This window comes from Hyla sarda, chromosome 5 (genome assembly GCF_029499605.1).
Source record: "Hyla sarda isolate aHylSar1 chromosome 5, aHylSar1.hap1, whole genome shotgun sequence".
Taxonomy (NCBI): Eukaryota; Metazoa; Chordata; class Amphibia; order Anura; family Hylidae; genus Hyla; species Hyla sarda.
Window position 1 is genome coordinate 316,434,803 of NC_079193.1, and position 19,825 is coordinate 316,454,627.

General features: G+C 42.9%; 1 protein-coding gene across 7 annotated transcripts in view; it reads right to left on the reverse strand.

Moving 5' to 3' along the window:
* PAG1 (phosphoprotein membrane anchor with glycosphingolipid microdomains 1) overlaps positions 1 to 19,825 on the reverse strand; it is a 264,608-nt gene that overhangs the window by 44,042 nt on the left and 200,741 nt on the right. Inside the window, exon 4 of one of the 7 annotated variants that reach the window (XM_056522224.1) lies at positions 15,080 to 15,165. The exons of the other annotated variants lie outside the window; for them this stretch is intronic. The gene's annotated coding sequence lies outside the window, so the exon portion shown is untranslated. The remainder of the gene's footprint in view (positions 1 to 15,079; positions 15,166 to 19,825) is intronic. 7 annotated transcript variants of the gene reach the window in all.

The following is a 19,825-nucleotide window of genomic DNA, read 5'->3' on the forward strand; positions in this document are numbered from 1 at the left end:
AGAACAAACTGTTCCAAACGTTGAGCAGCGGAGGACCCCTTTAATATTTATGAGCATATAAGGACAGCGTACCGAGTTACAGAAATAGTGGGGAAGGATCAACATCCTGTGTATTATAAGGGATTATTTTAAAGCAACATTTTATCACCCAATTTTTATTTTTTATACACCATGATAGGTGAAGCACCTCTGACAACAGTCCATTAAAAAAAAAAAATCACCTATTTGGGTCTATAGCTCCAATGCAGACCTTTGTGTCACCATGGTAACAGACCACAAACATGCACTGTGTAGTCAGATCCTGCGGTCTGTTCTGTACTTCAGGGCATATGAATGCAGGATCAGACTACACACAGCTTGTAGTCTATAGAAGACATATTGGTCTCCATAGCAGCTGTACATGCAAACTTGCTTTATGTTTTATTTAAGCTGTTACTGAACAATAAAAAATAAAAAAAAGCTTATAAAAAAAAAAATGCTCGTGAATGGGTAGACCGCCTTTTAGCCATATTTATACACAGTTTTTATATTTGGTTATCAATTTCATTTATACTTTATGAATACGCTTCCTCTGTTTCCGACTATTTGTCATTGTTCAGAATTGATAACATAATGGATGGATCGCGGCAGATATTTATTCACAAATACAATGCGAATTCTCCGAACAAAGGAGGAAGCGTGCGATTCCACGAACAATCGCTGCACGAGCCTCCATAGTAATGAAGGAATATTAAGCGTCTTACGGCTCCGGAGCCGACAAACCTGTAGGCATCTAATGTGCAGATAAATCATATCTAAGGAGAAGATCGGCCCCATCCTCCTTAAATGAATGCAAAAGAATGTGTAATTGTGAAGCTTAAGAAAGGCATTAATTAAATTACAGCCGCTAATTAGCTCGTCTTGTCATTTCAGTTGGGTGAGGACCGCTCGCCGGGCCAGATAAATCAAGCGTGCCCGCCTCGCCCTGACAGGAATACATTTTATTCAGACCCCAAATGACATCTGCGCAGAACCGGAGGTTAATGCATGGCGAGGATCATCCGTTTACGTTAGCAATAATTTGCTTTTCTGATTTGTTTGCTTCATTGCTTGTCTCTCAAATAGTCATTTCTCTAGATTACCTTTAGCTATTATTATAATCCAGTGATTATCAAACGGCAATATCGACTATGTCTGCCAATGAAGAGACATAAGATGGATAACATTATGCATCACATTTACTTCAGTGGTCTCGAACTGTGGGCCTCCAGATGTTGCAAAACTTCAACTCCCAGCAAGCCCGGACAGCCAGCGGCTGTCCGGGCATGCTGGGAGTTGAAGTTTTGCAACATCTGGAGTGCCATGGTTTGAGACCACTGCTTTAGTGGAACCTATACATTTTCCCTGAACTTTCTTGCCACCACATACAGCCTTATCCGTAAAGGTAACCCAACATGGTAGATACATCCTTAAAGGGGTACTCCGCCCCTAGACATCTTATCCTCTATCCAAAGGATAGGGGATAAGATGTCAGATCGCCGGGGTCCTGCTGTTGGGGACCCCTGGGATCGCCGCTGCGGCACCGCGCTATCATTACTGCACAGAGCGAGTTCGCTCTGCACGTAATGACGGGCGACACAGGGGCTGGAGCATCGTTACGTCACGGCTCCGCCCCTCGTGACGTCACGGCCCGCCCCCCTCAATACAAGTCTATGGGAGGGGGTGTGGCGGTTGTCACGCCCCCTGCCATAGACTTGCATTAAGGGGGCGAACCGTGATGTCACAAGGGGCGGAGCCATGACGTCACGCTGATCTGTCCCTTGTATCGCCCATCATTACGCACAGAGCGAACCCCGGCGATCTGACATCTTATCCCCTATCCTTTGGATAGGGGATAAGATGTCTAGGGGCGGAGTACCCCTTTAAACAAAAAAATTGAAAGGGGTTATCCACCATAAGGTGATTTTACTACGTACCTGCCAGACAGTAATGGACATGCTTAGGAAGGTTCCGTACTTGTCTTTGGGCTAAATGGCTATGTTGTGAGATTACCATAATGCTTTGGCTAGCTTTTTGTGAACTGGGTATTTCCTGTTGGAGTTTGTTCTCTTAAACTACACATCCCATAGTTCCTTGTTTGTAAGTGTGAGGTCACTTTTCTTCCTCTCACACATCAGCCAACCTACCCAGTGAAAACACAAATAAGCTGCAATCCATTCAAAAGACCAGTGTTTTCTAACCACTGTGCCTAAAGCTGTAGCAAAATGATCTCTCTCCCACCCAATGGTCGCTACACCTATTTAATCATGACAGGCTCCCTTTGCAACCTGGGAAAACACAAGACCTGAGTCATTTTGTATACTGTTAAAAATAAATATTGGGGCGAAACTCACAGGAGAATTGCGGGACCACCATTACACACACAGGTACAGACACTAAATTATTAACTATACTAACTTTACAGCCCCTGTAGCACAGGTAAATAAAACAAATCCTGGAACACCCCTTTAACAAGTAAAATACTACGAACAGAGGTAGATGTTCAGTTGGTGGTTTTGGAGACACCAATCTAAACCACAATAACCATATTTCTTACGCAATGGCCATGACCTAAATTACAGGGATAGACTGAGACAACCCTGGGTCTTATAACAGCTGTGATTTAGAAGCCATCAATGGAATGGAAAGCAAGTTGTTACTTAATCAGCTGGACCCCACCGTCTGCCTGGGAAGAATGCTGGCTCCCCAGATGCCAAGCCCTTAGGTGGTGCCCATTTGCCAGCTGCACTATGCACTTCTGCTTAGCAGCTTTAGGTCTGTTTCGTGTGAGAATATGGGTATACGTTGTGCAGGTCTGAAGCACGGACATAGGTCATCCGTATTGATGCACAGGAAATACTTATAGGCTGTCTTCTAGGCCGAAAATTGAATTACACTTTAAAAAATGAATAAAATATAGATGAAAATACTGATGAGATTTGGATGCAATATGGATGAAATATGGAAGGTGTACTAAAAGGGGTACTCCAGTGGAAAACACTTTTTTAAATCATCTGGTGCCAGAAAGTTAAACAGATTTGTAAATTACTACTATTTAAAATCTTAATCCTTCCAGTACTAATCAGCTGCTGTATGCTCCAGAGGAAATTGTATTTCTTTCTGGAGTTCTTTTCTGTCTGACCACAGTGCTCTCTGCAGACATCCTCTGTCCGTATCAGGAACTGCTCAGAGCAGGAGAGGTTTGCTATGGGGATTTGCTTGTACTCTGGACAGTTCCTGACATGGACAGAGGTGTCAGCAGAGAGCACTGTGGTCAGACAGAAAAGAATTCCAGAAATAAATACAACTTCTTCTGGAGCATACAGCAGCTGATAAGTACTGAAAGGATTAAGATTTCTCAATAGAAGTAATTTACAAATCTTTTTCACTTTGTGGCACCAGTTGATTAAAAAAAAAAAAAAAATTTCCACTGGAGTACCCCTTTAATTTTACACACACATCGGATCCGCTGTGGATTTGAAGTTGTGGAATCTGAAGTTGAGGATTCGATGTTGTTAAATTCACAACTGCAGATTGTAAAATCTCCAGTTGTGAATTTAACAACATCGAATCCTCAACTTCAGATTTTACAACTTCAAATCCACAGCGGAAATTCTTATGTTGTTTTGATTTGCCTTGTAAAATCGACATTGGACTGGTGTGTGAATGCACCCTGAATGTAACCATACTTTAACTCCGTCCATACACTTCAAGTGGGTAAAGTAGCACATGCCACATTTTAAATAGCTCCATAGATAAATATTAGCTCTGTAGTGTGGTTCACAAAAAAAATGGATTCAATACAGGCAGAAATTACACGTGCATGAATGCGGCCTTAGGGTGATCCTATAATATGTGTTTACTGCATGTATTAGTTTTGCAGTTAATTTGCGCTTTATTTGTACAGTACCTGTAGCTGCCAAGAATCCTTGCAACCAGTTCACTGCAAATAGTCAATGATTCTCAGCAACTAGTGTTACAATACAGACTCAGTACAAACAACCAGCAAAAACACCCTGTAGGATCACCCTTAAAGTGCGTTCACATAGGCGGGGGGGGGGGGTTACCTGTGAGTTTCCTCTTCCTCTGCAGCAGATTACATGGACCTCAATTGGGTCTGCCGCAGATTTGCCACCACAAAAAATCTGCTGTAAGAAACTTGCAGGTAACCCGCCTGTGTGAACATTCCCTATAGATGGAATGTATCTATATGAGTTGCCAAGTTTGCAGCTGCACCTTGAAACTGGTGAAAACTTTTTAACCCAAGAAAATCTTCTTAAAAGTCGGGGGTCGTCTTATACGCCGGGTGTTGTCTTTTAGGGCCGGTGCTGTAGTCGGCCGGGATGCCCGGGGTATGGATAGAGATAGAGCGGGGAGCAGGGGGTGTGGATAGAGAGAGAGCGGCACTGTGCCCAGAAAAACACGCATCTTTTACCCTTCCGGCCCTATTCCCGTACCTCTTTCTCTGCCTCTCAGATTTCGCTCCTGAGAACTGCAGTGAAGCGGCACAGGCGTGAATGTGCGAGATCTGAGAGGAAGAGAAGGAGGTGCGGTAATGGGATACTAGGAAGGGCCAGACGGGTGAAAGAGGCATGTACCGCTCTGATAGTCTTGGAGACAGGGAGGGCTGGGCAGGCAGGGAGAGCTGACCAATCCAAGCAGGCTTTGTATACAACAACCAGCCAATCACTGGTAAGGTACCGTACATTGTGGTAGAGGGGTAGTCTTATATAGCGAGTATATCCCAAACTCTATATTTTAACTGTAAAAGTTGGGGTAGTCTTATACGCCCAGTCGCCGGAAAATATGGCAACTTTCGTTTCTGTGACCATAAGATGGGAGGCATATGAGCTTACAGTCTATAAGGAATATGTGTTATTGTGTCTTGTGAGACAAAATGTTAAAGAAATGAGTAAAGCTGGCCACAGATGGTTAAGGATATGTTCACATGATGGAGTACATATAATGCAGATTTTCATCCAGATCTTTTTCAGCGCAAAATATACGTGAAAATGACTGTGGCATATTAGTTTATGTTGGGAATATGTTATGAATTTTAAAGCGTAACTCCGATGACTGTGTGAAGGCAGGATATCTTTATAAGTCAGGATATGGATTTGCTGGAAGTCCCATGCAAATCTCTAGGACTTCTGGCATATCCGTATTCTGATCGCTTTCGTCTTGGGCTACGAAGTTGCCTAGAGATTTAAAGAGACATCCTGCCGTCAGACCATCATTGCTTTAACATCAACGTGACAACTGGAAACTCGTAATGTATTATTGAATCGTTTGCTCTAGATCAACCATTCTATGTTCCACATGATTTGTTCCAGATTTTTCGCCTGTAAACCTGGATGCAAAATCCACAGAGTATCCTCCTTCTCTTAACATACCTTAAATGGTCACTATCATTAAAACTAATTTTTGCTATTACACTCCTTGTGGTAAAAAAATATTTCTAATATACTTTGTTTTAAAAAAAATGAAGTTTTCTATGTTTTATTTGTGCTTAAAAAAAGTTCAAGAGCACATTTTCCCCATCTCATACACAGACTTTGGACTGAAGCCCAAACACAGGAAGTGCAGCATGGAGTGCTGAGGGGGGGGGGGGGGTGTCCAACCAACAGCATACGGCAGTTAAGTGTGAGAGGAGCTATGATTGGATGAGGCTGGACACACCCCCCTCAGCATTCCAGGTGGCACTTCCTGTGTTTGGACTTTGGTCCAAAGTCTGTGTGTGAGTTGGGGAAAAATGTGCTCTTGAGCTTTTTTAAGAACAAATAAAACATAGAAAACTTCATTTTTTTAAAAACAAAGTATATTAGAAATATTTTTTATTTACCATAAAGAGTGCAATAGCAAAAATTTTTTTAATGAGAGTTACCCTTTAAGTGTGTATTCACACTTACAGTAAATATGCACATGATTTGAAGATTTTATGCTACAGATTTCAATGCAAACTTAATGACTGAATACAGTATCAAATCTGCAGCATCAAATCCTGTGCATCAAATCTGCACAGGATACTATTTGTGTGAATACACCCTGAGGGTACGGTCCCATGTAGCGCTTATGCAGCGTATTTCAGACGGCACAAAATGTGCTGTGGGAAACCTGCTGCGTATTCTCCAATCAGCATACACACAGGGCTACCCGGTGACTGTGACGCCTGCCCCCCCCCAAACCTCACTGAACACACAGGGCAGCCGCCAGGTACTCCTGCTTGTATGCCCATCACCGAATACACAGCATACTTCCTGCTGCGTCGTGTAAAATATGCTGCGTTAGCGCTACATGGGACCGTACCTTAAAAGGGTTATTGACCCTTGACTGCAGAATCCCTAAAAGTGCAGCCGATTATCTAAAATACTGGAAAATATCTACAAAAAGTCTACACAATCTAGTTATATAGACCACACTGATATACCCGACAGTGGCCAACAAAATGACTGAATACATTACAGACGGTACCTTGTAGCCGCATACCCTAGAACAGTGGTCTTCAACCTGCGGACCTCCAGATGTTGCAAAACTACAACTCCCAGCATGCCCGGACAGCCAACGGCTGTCCGGGCATGCTGGGAGTTGTAGTTTTGCAACATCTGGAGGTCCGCAGGTTGAAGACCACTGCCCTAGAATGTCTACAACGAGGGTTACACAAATCCTGCCTAGTAACGAATGCTTTTCCTTGGCTGCTGTCTACCATCTAAGGAGCTGTAAATCATCACATAAATCTAGCCGTGACATAAAACACCATAGTATGTAAATTAGGCATTAGCTCGCTAGACTCAGCCACAACGTGATGAAATTATCTTGGCCGAACACAGAATTGTGACATTGAATGAAAACAACTGCTGCAAACCAGAGTTAAGAAACTCGAAACATAAATCTGTATTGCAAGATTTATTTATGTGTCAGCGTGGCGAGGGGAGAAGGAAGAGATTTCCCGTTGATTGCATTTATTAAATTCTGAGAAGCAATGTTCAGCCAGGCAATACTTCTAGGATTGTGATAACACCGGGCTATGCTCTAATACCCACCCTAAGTGCCACTGATGAGCCTTAAACCCCTGTAAGCCCCGTCACACAGGCTGCATACATAATACAGGTGGACGACATCCCACAGAGAGCAGCCCGCCACACTAGCTTCCAGTAAAGACACAAATATGTATCACTTAAAGGGGTACTCCGGTGAAAACCTTTTTTTCTTTTAAATCAACTGGTGGCAGAAAGTTAAACATATTTGTAAATTACTTCTATTAAAAAATCTTAATCCTTCCTGTACTTATTAGCTGCTGAATACTACAGAGGAAATTCTTTTCTTTTTGGAATGCTCTCTGATGACATCACGACCACAGTTCTCTCTGCTGACGTTATTATAATAATAATAACGCATTATTTATTGTTGTCCTTAGTGGGATTTGAACCCAAGTCCCCAGCACTGCAAGGCAGCAGTGCTAACCACTGATGCTGCCCTTAGCATACATCTGCTATGCACGGTTGCTAAAATGGACAGAGATGTCAGCAGAGAGCACTGTGCTCGTGATGTCATCAGTGTTCCAAAAAGAAAGGAATTCCCTCTGTAGCATTCAGCAGCTAATAAGTACTGGAAGTGATTAAGATTTTTTAATAGAAGACATTTACAAATATGTTTAACTTTCTGCCACCAGTTGATTTAAAAGGAAAAAAGGTTTTCACCGGAGTACCCCTTTAAAGGAGAGCCCCACTCAGGACATCTGTGACCTCCACCTATCAGGAGAATTGGGGGTCAATGACTACCATAAAAGACAGGAAGGCTGATCTCTCAGACATCACTCCATTGAAGTTTTTAGAAGTTATACCCCATCAAGATTAAAATGTATCCCCTAACAACAAATTATGGGGGGGGGGGGAGAGGTGTCTGACCGGCGAAACCCCCACTAAATCACAAGAATAGGGGTCTCTTGTCCCCCGAGTATATGGAGCAGAAGCTTGCATGCTTGACTGTTGATCCATTCTTGAGCATGCATGTTGACACTCCAATCATTTAGGGGCAAAGTGACCCTCATCCTCAACATTGGTGGGGGGGGGGGGGGGGGGGGGGGGGCAAGAAATCAGATAGGTAGACTCGGGTTTGGCAAATAGTGGACTCAGGACTGGTAGGTACTGGTCACACAGGTAGAACCACTATCAATCAGGCATTTGCAGTATAACCTGCAGGATAGAGAATCACTGTGTAATGGTTATAAACTACAAAGAACTTCATGAGAAAATTACAAATAATTGAAACTATTTGCAAATATTTTAATTCAAAAACTATAAAATGACAGCAGGACTGATGCTTTGGGAAGCAATCATGTAAGTTCTAGAAGGGATTTAGTTTAACGTCTGCATAATTTCCTTAAATAGGGTATTTCCAGCTCAAAGATCCTATTAAAACCGTGTAGTGCATGTAAAAATATTTTTGCTAATGGATATACTTACCGTATATACCCGAGTATAAGCCGAGTTGTTCAGCACGATTTTTCGTGCTGAAAACGCCCCCCTCGACTTATACTCGAGTGAACTCTCCGTCTGTCAATCCCTTCTCAGTGGTCTTCAACCTGCGGACCTCCTGATGTTTCAAAACTACAACTCTCAGAATGCCCGGACAGCCATCGGCTGTCCGGGCATGCTTAGAGTTGTAGTTTTGAAACATCTGGAGGTACGCAGGTTGAAGACCACTGCCCGGGCCTTCGTCATCATCCAGACCCCCCTTTAGTTTTCTACTGAGCAGCAGACGTCCGTGATGTCCCTGCGCATGAACGTCCCTGTGCGTCGTCGTCAAGGCAACGTCACTAGTCCGGGGCCGGCCTGGAGCGGAGAAGAGGGCCTCCCAGTGAAGATGGACAGCCCGGAACGACTAACCCTTCCCACCGGACGATCTCTGCAGCATAGATAGCCCGGACCAGCTCACCCTTCCTTCCCACCGAGGGGAGGTGAGTAGAATATTAAAGGGGGGTCTGGATGATGAGGAAGGCTGCAGTGGTCTTCAAACTGTGGACCTCCAGATGTTTCAAAACTACAACTCCCAGCATACCCGGACAGCCATGGGATGCTGGGAGTTGAAGTTTTGCAAAATCTGGAGGTCCACAGGTTGAAGACCATTGGATTGAAAGGCGGTGATGGTGAAAGGGGGGTGATGATGACAGGGTGATGATGACAGGGTGATGATGACAGGGTGATGATGACAGGGTGATGATGACAGGGTGATGATGACAGGGTGATGATGACAGGGTGATGATGACAGGGTGATGATGACAGGGTGATGATGACAGGGTGATGATGACAGGGTGATGATGACAGGGTGATGATGATGATGATGAGTGTGTTAATGACGGGGGTCTGGATGATGACATGGGGGGGATTATGTATTTCCCACCCTAGGCTTATAGTCGAGTCAATAACTTTTCCTGGGTTTTTGGGGTGAAATTAGGGGCCTCAGCTTATATTCGGGTCGGCTATACTCGAGTATATACGGTACCTTTACTGCATCCTTCCAAAGAGCTCATTGTTGACCACATTTGCGATCTAGAAGCAGTGGTCGGACTGGTGGCATCATTCCCTCTCCCTGCAGGATGGGATTGCAGGAGCCCTGGCACGCCACCTTATCTGTGTGTTTCCATTATTAGTGACAGGGAGGTTGTCACTTTTACCTGAATGAACACCTGTAATACCCATTCACAACTTCATAGTCTTGGTGATTAAAAAAAGATAACTCTGCTTACAGTCATCACGTGCTATCATCTGTGCTGATACTGTAGATAGTCCTATGCAAGGGAATAGTATGGGTGGCAGTAAGATGTACCACTATCTGAATAGATGAGATGCTGAACCTGTATAAACAAAGGGGAATACACAGCATACTATAGGCCATCCCTTTAATGTTGGTCTCTACTACTTGGATATAATGGCGTCCCAATGACATAGGGGGAGATTCATCAAAACCTGTGCAGAGTTAGAGTGGTGCAGTTGCCCATAGCAACCAATCAGATTGCTTCTTTCATTTTCCCCAGGCCTCTAAAGAGGCCTGTGGAAAATGAAAGAAGCAATCTGATTGGTTGCTATGGGCAACTGCACCACTCTTCCTCTGCACAGGTTTTGATAAATCTCCCCCATAGTGATTGTCATATACATAAAGTAATAGTATTTCAATGTAACAAAACAGCAAAACAGGAGAACTTAAACCAAGTTCACTAAAAGGTGAGGCCAGTGCTCCATTACCGCATATACTACAAATGACTGACGTTCTATCTTAAAGTAAGACAGATCTGAGGTTTACAGCTGTAGAATAAAGCTTATCTCACGTTTTCTTCAAAGACATCACAGACATGTTTTATGTGGCGGTAAAAAGTAGATCTCATAAAAGAGAGATTCATGTAATGGGAGGGACGTGACAGCTAGTACATAGATTCTCCCATACACATGAATGGAGGGGGTGTGACGGCTGTGGTCGCCCGTCATCTGACCCGAAGAGGAGTTTGCTCCATGCACCGGTTGTTCTTATGGGTGTTATGGTATAACCTAGCAGGGGTGACCCCTCAGTTACCATAACACATGTACTCATACAGCACTTCTGACCGTGAGCTACAAACAGCATGTCCTCTTGATGTGTTACTTAAGACCACAGGCCACAAGACATAACATTTAGAGGAAGGATGTGATGTCTGTATATTCTTTAACCACGAGAATATAAAAACGTAAAATTTGGCCTCTAGCTATCATAACAAGAAAGATCTGTTTTCTAAGGATGTGAAGAATAAGTTTGCTCTATAAAGAAATGTGTGTACTGGCATATGTTTTATCAAAGCAACATCAGTATGAATACATTCCCATGTAATGACTTAATAGACCACACTGTACAGAGGACTTCCTGAGAACCGAAACACCAGCCATGTTCTCAGCATCAAACCTCACAAGAGCCGCTCAAGATCTCACGAGCCACACAAATGTTCTCCGACGTCTTCAGATGTCAGCACTTAGCAAGAACTTGGGTGATAGCATTAAGCCACAGGCCACAACACACTAATGTACATGGATGTAAACATCAACTATATATATATATATATATATATATATATATATATATATATATACTGTATATATATGTAAAATGTTCTATGTCAGAGCTGATCGACTGTTCAGTTAGAAAAAGAGTGAAAAAGCCCCTTTCCTTCTTTTTCTGTGATGCATGGCTTATTAATATGTCACAGCTTATAGCCTTCCTAGATATCATATACATTAATGTGGTGTTACTGGGGGAGATTTATCAAAACCTGTGCAGAGGAAGAGTGGTGCAGTTGCCCATAGCAACCAATCAGATTGCTTCTTTCATTTTCCACAGGCCTCTAAAGAGGCCTGTGGAAAATGAAAGAAGCAATCTGATTGGTTGCTATGGGCAACTACACCACTCTTCCTCTGCACAGGTTTTGATAAATCTCCCCAACGGTCCTTAAACAGATTCTACCTCACCATCCTGGCAACACTTTACTTTTATTACCCAATCAACACCTAGGATCGATGACAACTTTTCTACAAGGGTCACATGATCACAAGAGGGTTTTTAGACATGTGATAAACTTCTTTACGTAAAGTTTAATGCTACTGGTTGGCAGAAGATTTCTAAAAGTTAACCAGCTATTTCAAAAACCATCCTGGTTTTGTTAGATTCTTAAAGGGGTACTCCGGTGGAGAAAAACATTTTCAAATCAACTGATGGCAGAAAGTTAAACAGATTTGTGAATTACTTCTATTAAAAAATCTTAAGCCTTCCAGTACTTATCAACTGCTGTATACAACAGAGGAAGTTCTTGAGTTGTTCTTTTCTGTCTAAACACAGTGCTCTCTGCTGACACCTCTGTCCATGGCAGGAACTGTCTGGACCAGGAGAGGTTTGCTATGGGGATTTGCTCCTGCTCTGGACAGTTCCTGATAAAGACAGAAGTGGCAGCAGAGAGCACTGTGGTCAGACTGGAAAGAACTCAATTTCCTCTGTAAAATGCAGCAGCTGAAGTACTGCAAGGATTATCTCTTGTATTTACAGCAGTATTTACCCTGAGTTTCATGTGTGGTCAAAGATAAGAGGGAGTCTGCATGGTAGATAATCCATACAAACTGTCTTAGTGTCAGGTACACAGTCCAGGCTTTCACAAACTCTCTCACTCCTGTCCATAGCACATGCTAAGCCACATCCCCAATTTCTCTGTACTGTCCTGATATAGCTGTGTGTAGAGACACGTAGCCCAGCAACAGGTAGTAGACAGCAGATTGCAGGGAAGGGAGACACCTAATGGCCAAGACTCTAGAGCCGTTTTCCTGTGCTAAGGAGTCATTTTCAGTAAATGGAATAATAATAATACTTTATGTAGCACACACATATTCCACAGTGCTGTTCACTCAGATTGGTCCCTGTTCCCACTGGGGCTCACAATCTAAATTCAGCATGTTTTGGAGTGTGGAAGGAAATCGGAGTACCAGGAGGAAACCCACGTGAACACAAGGAGAACTTAGACTCCTTCCTGGGATTTAAACCTAGGACCCCAGTGCTGCAGGGCAACAGTGCTAACCACTGAGCCACCATGTTATAATTAAGTTAGTATCATAAAGGCCGTCACATAAGGGAAGTTGTTTGAACAGTGACCATTTAAGATGGCCTTAGACTACACGATGTAAAGTGTGATCTGTGTGATCAGAAACAAATGGTATAAAAACAGAAGCCATGTATGACACTGACCATTGTACTGATGGTGCCAGTCACCTCATATCATAATGTCCTTATGATGCCAGTTTATATTTCTAAAATGCCTAAATCTGTCCATAATTCTGGCAGCATCCCCCAAAAAGCATATGCACCATAGTATCCATAATTTCCCCCTGCATATACTGTATTTGGTGGTATTATTTTGCATACCTTTTTTTCTATTGTATTGGAACGTGCAGTTGACTATGATTCTAATACAAGAGAATGCTGTACGAAATATTTTGTTTCATTAGGATTCAATGGAACATGTATTGCATCATGGACTCGAGGTCCAGCGTTTGCACTGAATGTAGGCACTGTTGTCTGGGAAGTTCTGGGATCAAATCCCCCATGGACAAGCAAGAAGCTTGTATGTTCTCCCTGTGTTTGCATGGGTGTCCAACCACACTCCACAGCACAGTGTTCGGTCAATTTGGAGTTTAAACAGTGAGCCCCACTGGGGACAGGGACCAAGGTGAATGATGACAATATCTATGCAGCACTGCAGAATAGGTCGGCACTATATATATATATATATATATATATATATATATATATATATATATATATATATATGAATATAATTGTTACAGGAATGGGCGGACAACAATGGTTTTCATTTTAGCAAGGTATAGTGTTGCTATTCCCCATGATAGGAAGCCCCTCAGATTGGAGAAATGTTTATGCAGGTCAGATATTGATCCAGGTTAGATGTAACAATTAGAGCGACAATTCATCGTTCTTAGACGGATTGTATGTGTAAAGCCTGCCTAACAAAAGGGGGATTAATTATTCATTACACACAACTCCTCTTACAGCACTTAGCCACCAGTACTGTTAATGGGTGATAAGAAGCAGGTTTATAGAGGTTGTCATAAGATGTATTTCAGGCATATTGTCCATGACTGCAAATGTAGCCGCTCCACAATCAACCTGCCCCGTTACGTCTCTGGAATTCATAAGAAACTCACATCCACTTGCACCATTATTCATTTTAATGGCCTTTCATTTTACCCCTTAACTCTCTGTCCCTCCCCATAAGATGAATTCCATATAAACAACACATATCACAGCCCCACAATCCCCCTTCGCTTAATTCTCCGGTGTCTTGAGAAAATTGACAAGACTTGTGCTGCAGTCACACTGAAGGATGAATCAATGCTAACAAAGCACCGAGGGGCTATCCAGTTATATAAATAAGTATATGGACAGGCAGTGAATGAGGCCGAGCCTGGCAGTGATCAATTACTCCGCGCCATCACAATGTCCCTGCCTTCTCGCTAAATGCCACATAACATTTCATTGCCCTCATTAAGTTGCCACCAGGGACTATATATCATAGCCAGGAGGAAAACATGAGCCTTGGCATCTGCCATCTACAATACGGCTCATGTGGGACTCCAGGCCAGTACCTGACTTACAGGACACTGCTAAAATAAAGTGCATTCATATAATGGAAGCAAGCACAGGAAAGGTGGCGGGCAACTACTAGCACCAGCATGAAAATTACCTTTTTGTTTGAATGCTGAAAAAATAGACTCAAAGGGCATTTAAAGAGAAGGACCGCCCACTTGACTACTTAGTTTAGAATTAGCAAAGATTTCCATTAAAATTACACGTTATCCTGGAACTTTTGTGACAAATCTATATATCAGTCTGCTCAGCTCCTCCTGCTCTATAGCATGAAGCCTACAGACTGGACTGCATTTTCAGGTCCTAGGCACTCTGGGATTTTTTAAAGTTCTGGTTATTATTAGGGCCCATGCACACTAGGGAATTTGTTGCCGAGATTTCAATGCAGCAGCCTCTACATTTTCCATGAAGCTTCTATCTGAGGGTGTGGCGTTTGATCATTGCACTGGGTCATCTAATCGGACTGCTAATACAGCAAACCCATTAAACTCATAAGTGGGTTAAAGTCAGTTCACATTATGTGCCTTTTTTCTTATTTAAAGTGTGTTTTTTTTTAATAGCAGCCATATTGAGGTCACATATGCAGTAGCCATACCAGGGTATGTTCTACAGAACTATGTACATTTGGGTGCTACATATGACTCGTTGCCCAATCCCTACCAATGAACCACTTTATACCATATTCTTCTCTTACGGCACACCGTACTTCTTCCTTTCTAAAACTTTCAGTTTTGACTTTAAACACGATATGCACAGGCAGGAAGGGGTCACTCTGATCCTATTCAAATGATGTCCGCTCTGAATATCATGCTGCCCTTCTTCTACAATGCAGCTGGCAAGGAGACAGCTGTGTCACAGCCATAACATGGGTTTCTTGTAAGATTCCTTCTACCTGCATCAGCTGATCTGTCATGCTTCACAGAGCCTGGAGTCACCGGATTCGGCTGTAATTCAGGATCATGTCAGTTCTGTTTTGCTCTATTAACACAGTCGAGATACAGAGAACCTGTCAATTAGTTTGCAGAAGGGGCCACAATATCTCATTCGTATGACGGAAGCGAGACATTAATAGGAAGAATAGAATAACGCAACACTCAAAAAAATAGAAAATAAACCTTTGTGCCTGGACACAGAGAACCTATACAGTGACCCCCCAACCTACGATGGCCCCCAACATATGATCATTTCAACATACGATGGCCTCTCAGAAGCCATCGCATGTCGAAGGCAGCATCAACATTAATGCTTTTGTATGTTGGGGCCATCGCATAAACGGCTATCCGGCAGCGCAGACTGCTTCAGCTGCCACCGGATAGCCGTTTACATTGCCCCGTGCGGTCCGCTGACGATCACTTACCTGTCCTCGGTGCTCCGGCGCGTCCTCTTCGGGATCCTCTGCATCGTCAGCGCTCTCCATCGTCGTCATCATCATGTCGCTGCGCACGCCGTCCAGTCATCTATTAGGAGCAGCGTGCGTAGCGACGTGATGGCGGCGACAGAGAGCGAGGATGCCGGGGAAGCAGGGGTCTTGCTGGAGTGTCGCGGACACCCCGGGGACGCGGCGACAGCGATGGAAGGCGACATCCAGGGCAGCGGTGACGGTCCGGAGCGGCGGGGACAGGTGAGTATAACCTCAAATACCAGTGGTCTTCAACCTGCGGACCTCCAGATGTTGCAAAACTACAACTCCCAGCATGCCCGGACAGCCGTTGGCTGTCCGGGCATGCTGGGAGTTGTAGTTTTGCAACATGTGGAGGTCCGCAGGTTGTAGACCACTGTCCTATACTTTACATTGCACGGATCCCTCAACATACGATGGTTTCAAAAAACGATGGTCCATTTGGAACGGATTACCATCGTATGTTGAGGGACCACTGTATTGGTATTGTTCTTACAAACATCAGGCGTGTGAATACAGGTACCAGCTAAATTATTACAAATCTAATATAAATTTGTTCTCTGTATTGGCTCAAAGAGGGGAGTCCCAAACATAAGACACACCCCAAATGACCACCACTTGCCATTGTCTTTATTAGTGTACCAGGCTGGTCCTCAACAACATTTATCAAAGAGGCATAACTCTTTCATTGTTTCTACAGAGCCATGTGAGGGTTTGTTTTTTGTAGGGACAAATGTACTTTGCAATGACCCATTTCATTTTTACATGGAATGTACTGCAAAACTGGGAAAAAAAATTATTCAATTTTGTGTGTGTTGATTTTTCACTTTGTTCACTGTGCAGGAAAACTAACTTCTTACTGAATTCTAGAGGGCAGTATTCAGACTTTATTACTTATTGTTTTATTACTTTTATTTATTTTTCCATCTATGTTGTGATCTGTAGTATTATACTGGTGTGGATGACACTGTAATCATTTGAATTGTTCTGACAATGTTGAAAATTTACATTTTGTATTTGAAAATTATATATATTTACCCTTTTGTGGTCCCCCCAGGGACAAATTATTTGATTGGTTTATACTGATCAATAAAATATGTATGTATTGCACTGATCTATTCAATTAGCGAACTACTATTACATCCAGCCTATGGCAGGCTATAACAGTAGATTCTTCATGGCAGCCATGGAGGCCTAGCAATGGCCTCAGGCAGCCATGATAACGGATCAGCTCCCCTTGATCGTGTCAAGATAATTCTATGAAAAACTGGATGACTGGGAGGTATGCTAAAACAGTCAAGTTAACAGAGCTGGTATGTCCACATAAGGCTTAAAGGGTACCTCTCATCAAAAAAACTTTTGATATATTATAGATTAATGTATGCAGAATAACTTTACAATTGCATGTTATTAAAAAATATGCTTCTTTCTATTTCATTTTCCACTTTGAAGAAATGACCACTAGGGGTCTCACTACCAGTCCTGGCAGCAAGCATTTCAGACTCATGCTGGAGTCCTAAACACTACGAGCTGCCAGTCTGCTTTGTTCACAAAGGAGAACACTCAGAGCTGCCAGCCTGCTTTGTCCACAGCCTGTTTGGCTGTGAACAAAGCAGGCTGGCAGTTCTGAGTGTTTAGGACTCCAGCATGAGTCAGAAATGCTTGCTGACAGGACTGATCGGGAAAAATACAATAGAAAGAAGCATATTTTTCATTAACATGCTATTGGAAAGTTATTCAACATTCATTAATCTAAAATATATCAAAAGTTTATTTGATGAGAGGTACCCTTTAACCCTATCTAATAAACTCATGGTATATCCCCAGGATATCCTGTCACTTTATGATCGGTGGAGTCCAAGTGATTCTGAGAATTAAATGGGCACTGTCAGATACAAAAACTTTTGATATGTTGTAAAGCATGTATAACCAATAGGTTTTGCAATTGCTAAAATTTATTGGAAAAGGCCAGTCAAACAACTGCCCCCCTGCCTGCTTGGACACATACTAGTCCTGCTGTGTCCATGCATCATCACCTGTCATGGACACACTTCCTTGATTGACAGCTGTGAGCGCAGGGCTCACAGCTGGAGGAAAAATCGTCCCACTGTCAGCTTGTGTCCCGGTACTGTCAGTGAGGACATGCTGGGAGTTGTAGTTTTGTTAATGCTAGGGGAGATGTGAGCAGACAGCATACTGAGGGAGGGGGCGGAGACCTGCACAGTGAGGCCACGCCCCCTCCCTTTGAGAGGAATTGAGACTAGTGAGCTAAATTAAAAGTGTAATAAAATAAAGGTTCTAGACAAATAAAAATGTGCATGGTCAGGATTAGGTACTGAGTGATAGATCCAACCCCAAAATTTTTTTTTTTTATATGACAGGTACGCTTTAAATGGTTGAAGCACCGGTGTAGTGCTTAGTCCGGTCCAGTGTTTCTTTTTCCACAGTGGCACCCCCACCACCCACAGCTCCGGACACGCGAATGAGGTGAGCCGCAGTTTACTGCACAGTCATATTGCTAAAGGCAGCGCTGCACAGGAAAAGATTAGAAGGGGCCACAGCGCTACACAGCAGCCATTCCTAGGATTGGTGGGGGTCCCAGAGGTTGAACCCGTCCTGATCATTATTAGATGGCATATCCTAGAATATCCCTGTACCAATATATTTCTTTATTTTATCTGCCATTTTCTCTTTAAGGGTAGGGTCACAGGTGCCGTATTTTGCTGCATATTTTCCTACCCATTGAAGTCAATGAGTAACAAAATCAGTAGCAGAAAATACAGCACGTGTGACCCGACCCTTATGTTGTATTTTATGCTCAGGGCTGTCTGAAATCAACATATTGTCATTCTGCAGTACGTTTACAGGAGATGATGCTGCTAAACTCCCTTGGGGACACGTAATCCCTTGGCTGAGGATCAACTAAAAGGTATTTACTGTATAAAGGCCGAGCTATCCATGACAATGATCGCTGGGTGAACAGTCACAGATTACAGTACTTGCCTAGTGTGCAAGCTTCTGGGCCAAACCACCGCTAAAACTAGATAGTTAATGGAGGACGATATTTAAATATTGTAAAAAGACAAGGAAAAGCTTGCAAGGTATTTCTACTGCTCACTTAACGCCATTGGCTGCTATTCTCCGAGATAAAGTAGGATGCTGATGAGGAGAAGCATTCAGAAGGGAGATGAGAGAAGCTTTCATACATATAACTGCAGTGATCAGTCGGCTCTGAAGTGATAAGATACCGCGCCAGCAAGATAGGTGCTAAAATACTCATATTTTATTAAGTGATACCACTGAGCGAGGCCGGCTCCTGCATACCAATTCACATAATGCAATTACAGCGCCCGCCGGGATTTGCTGATGTGGCACAATAGGAATAGAAATCACTGTGTATTAAGGATATGAAATATATACCTGTCTATATATGTATTTCAATGCACATCAATAGCGCCTGCATTATCCAGACCACCCATAAGGCTATGTATTGGGCATAACAATAGTGTATGAGTGCATAAGAGATCGAAGCTGCTATCAGCCCTAGGCCATGTTTACATGATGGAATTTTTTGGCAGACAAGGACTGCTCTGAAATGCATTGCAGTTTATGGAAACATAGCATTTCTGAGGGGTCCTAGTGTCGGCATGTTCTGCCCATGCCCACTGTTTGCGGAATGTCCGCTGGAAAAATTTCCAGGCAGACATTCTGCAAAAATTTGTCAATTCTTTCTGCAGAAGTCAGAATTGGGATTTCTGTGGTTAATCTTTCCGCCCCAGAAATTCTGTCTTGTACATTGCAGCAGAATCCCATTAAAAAATATTGGACTGCTGCAATGGAATTTCCAAGCAGAATTTTTCTACTGGAATCTGCTCAGAAATTACACTGTGTGAACATGGACTGGAGGGAATGTAATGATACCTGGTATCTTGCCCATTTAACTTCCATGACTGAAAATTACTTAAAAAAATATCTTGACTGCTGTAACAGTAAGTGCCCAGGAGGAAGGCCCTTCTGGCTATGTGCCCTGTTATTGGGAGCTTCCACTACCCCCCTTCTTTGCAGACTCCTGATTAAATGCTAGAGCGCCGAGTACTTAAAGGGGTACTCCAGTGGAAAACTTTTTTTTTTTTAAATCAACTGGTGCCAGAAAGTTAAACAGATTTGTAAATTACTTCTATTAAAAAAATCTTAATCCTTCCAGTACTTATTAGCGGCTGTATATTACAGAGGAAATGC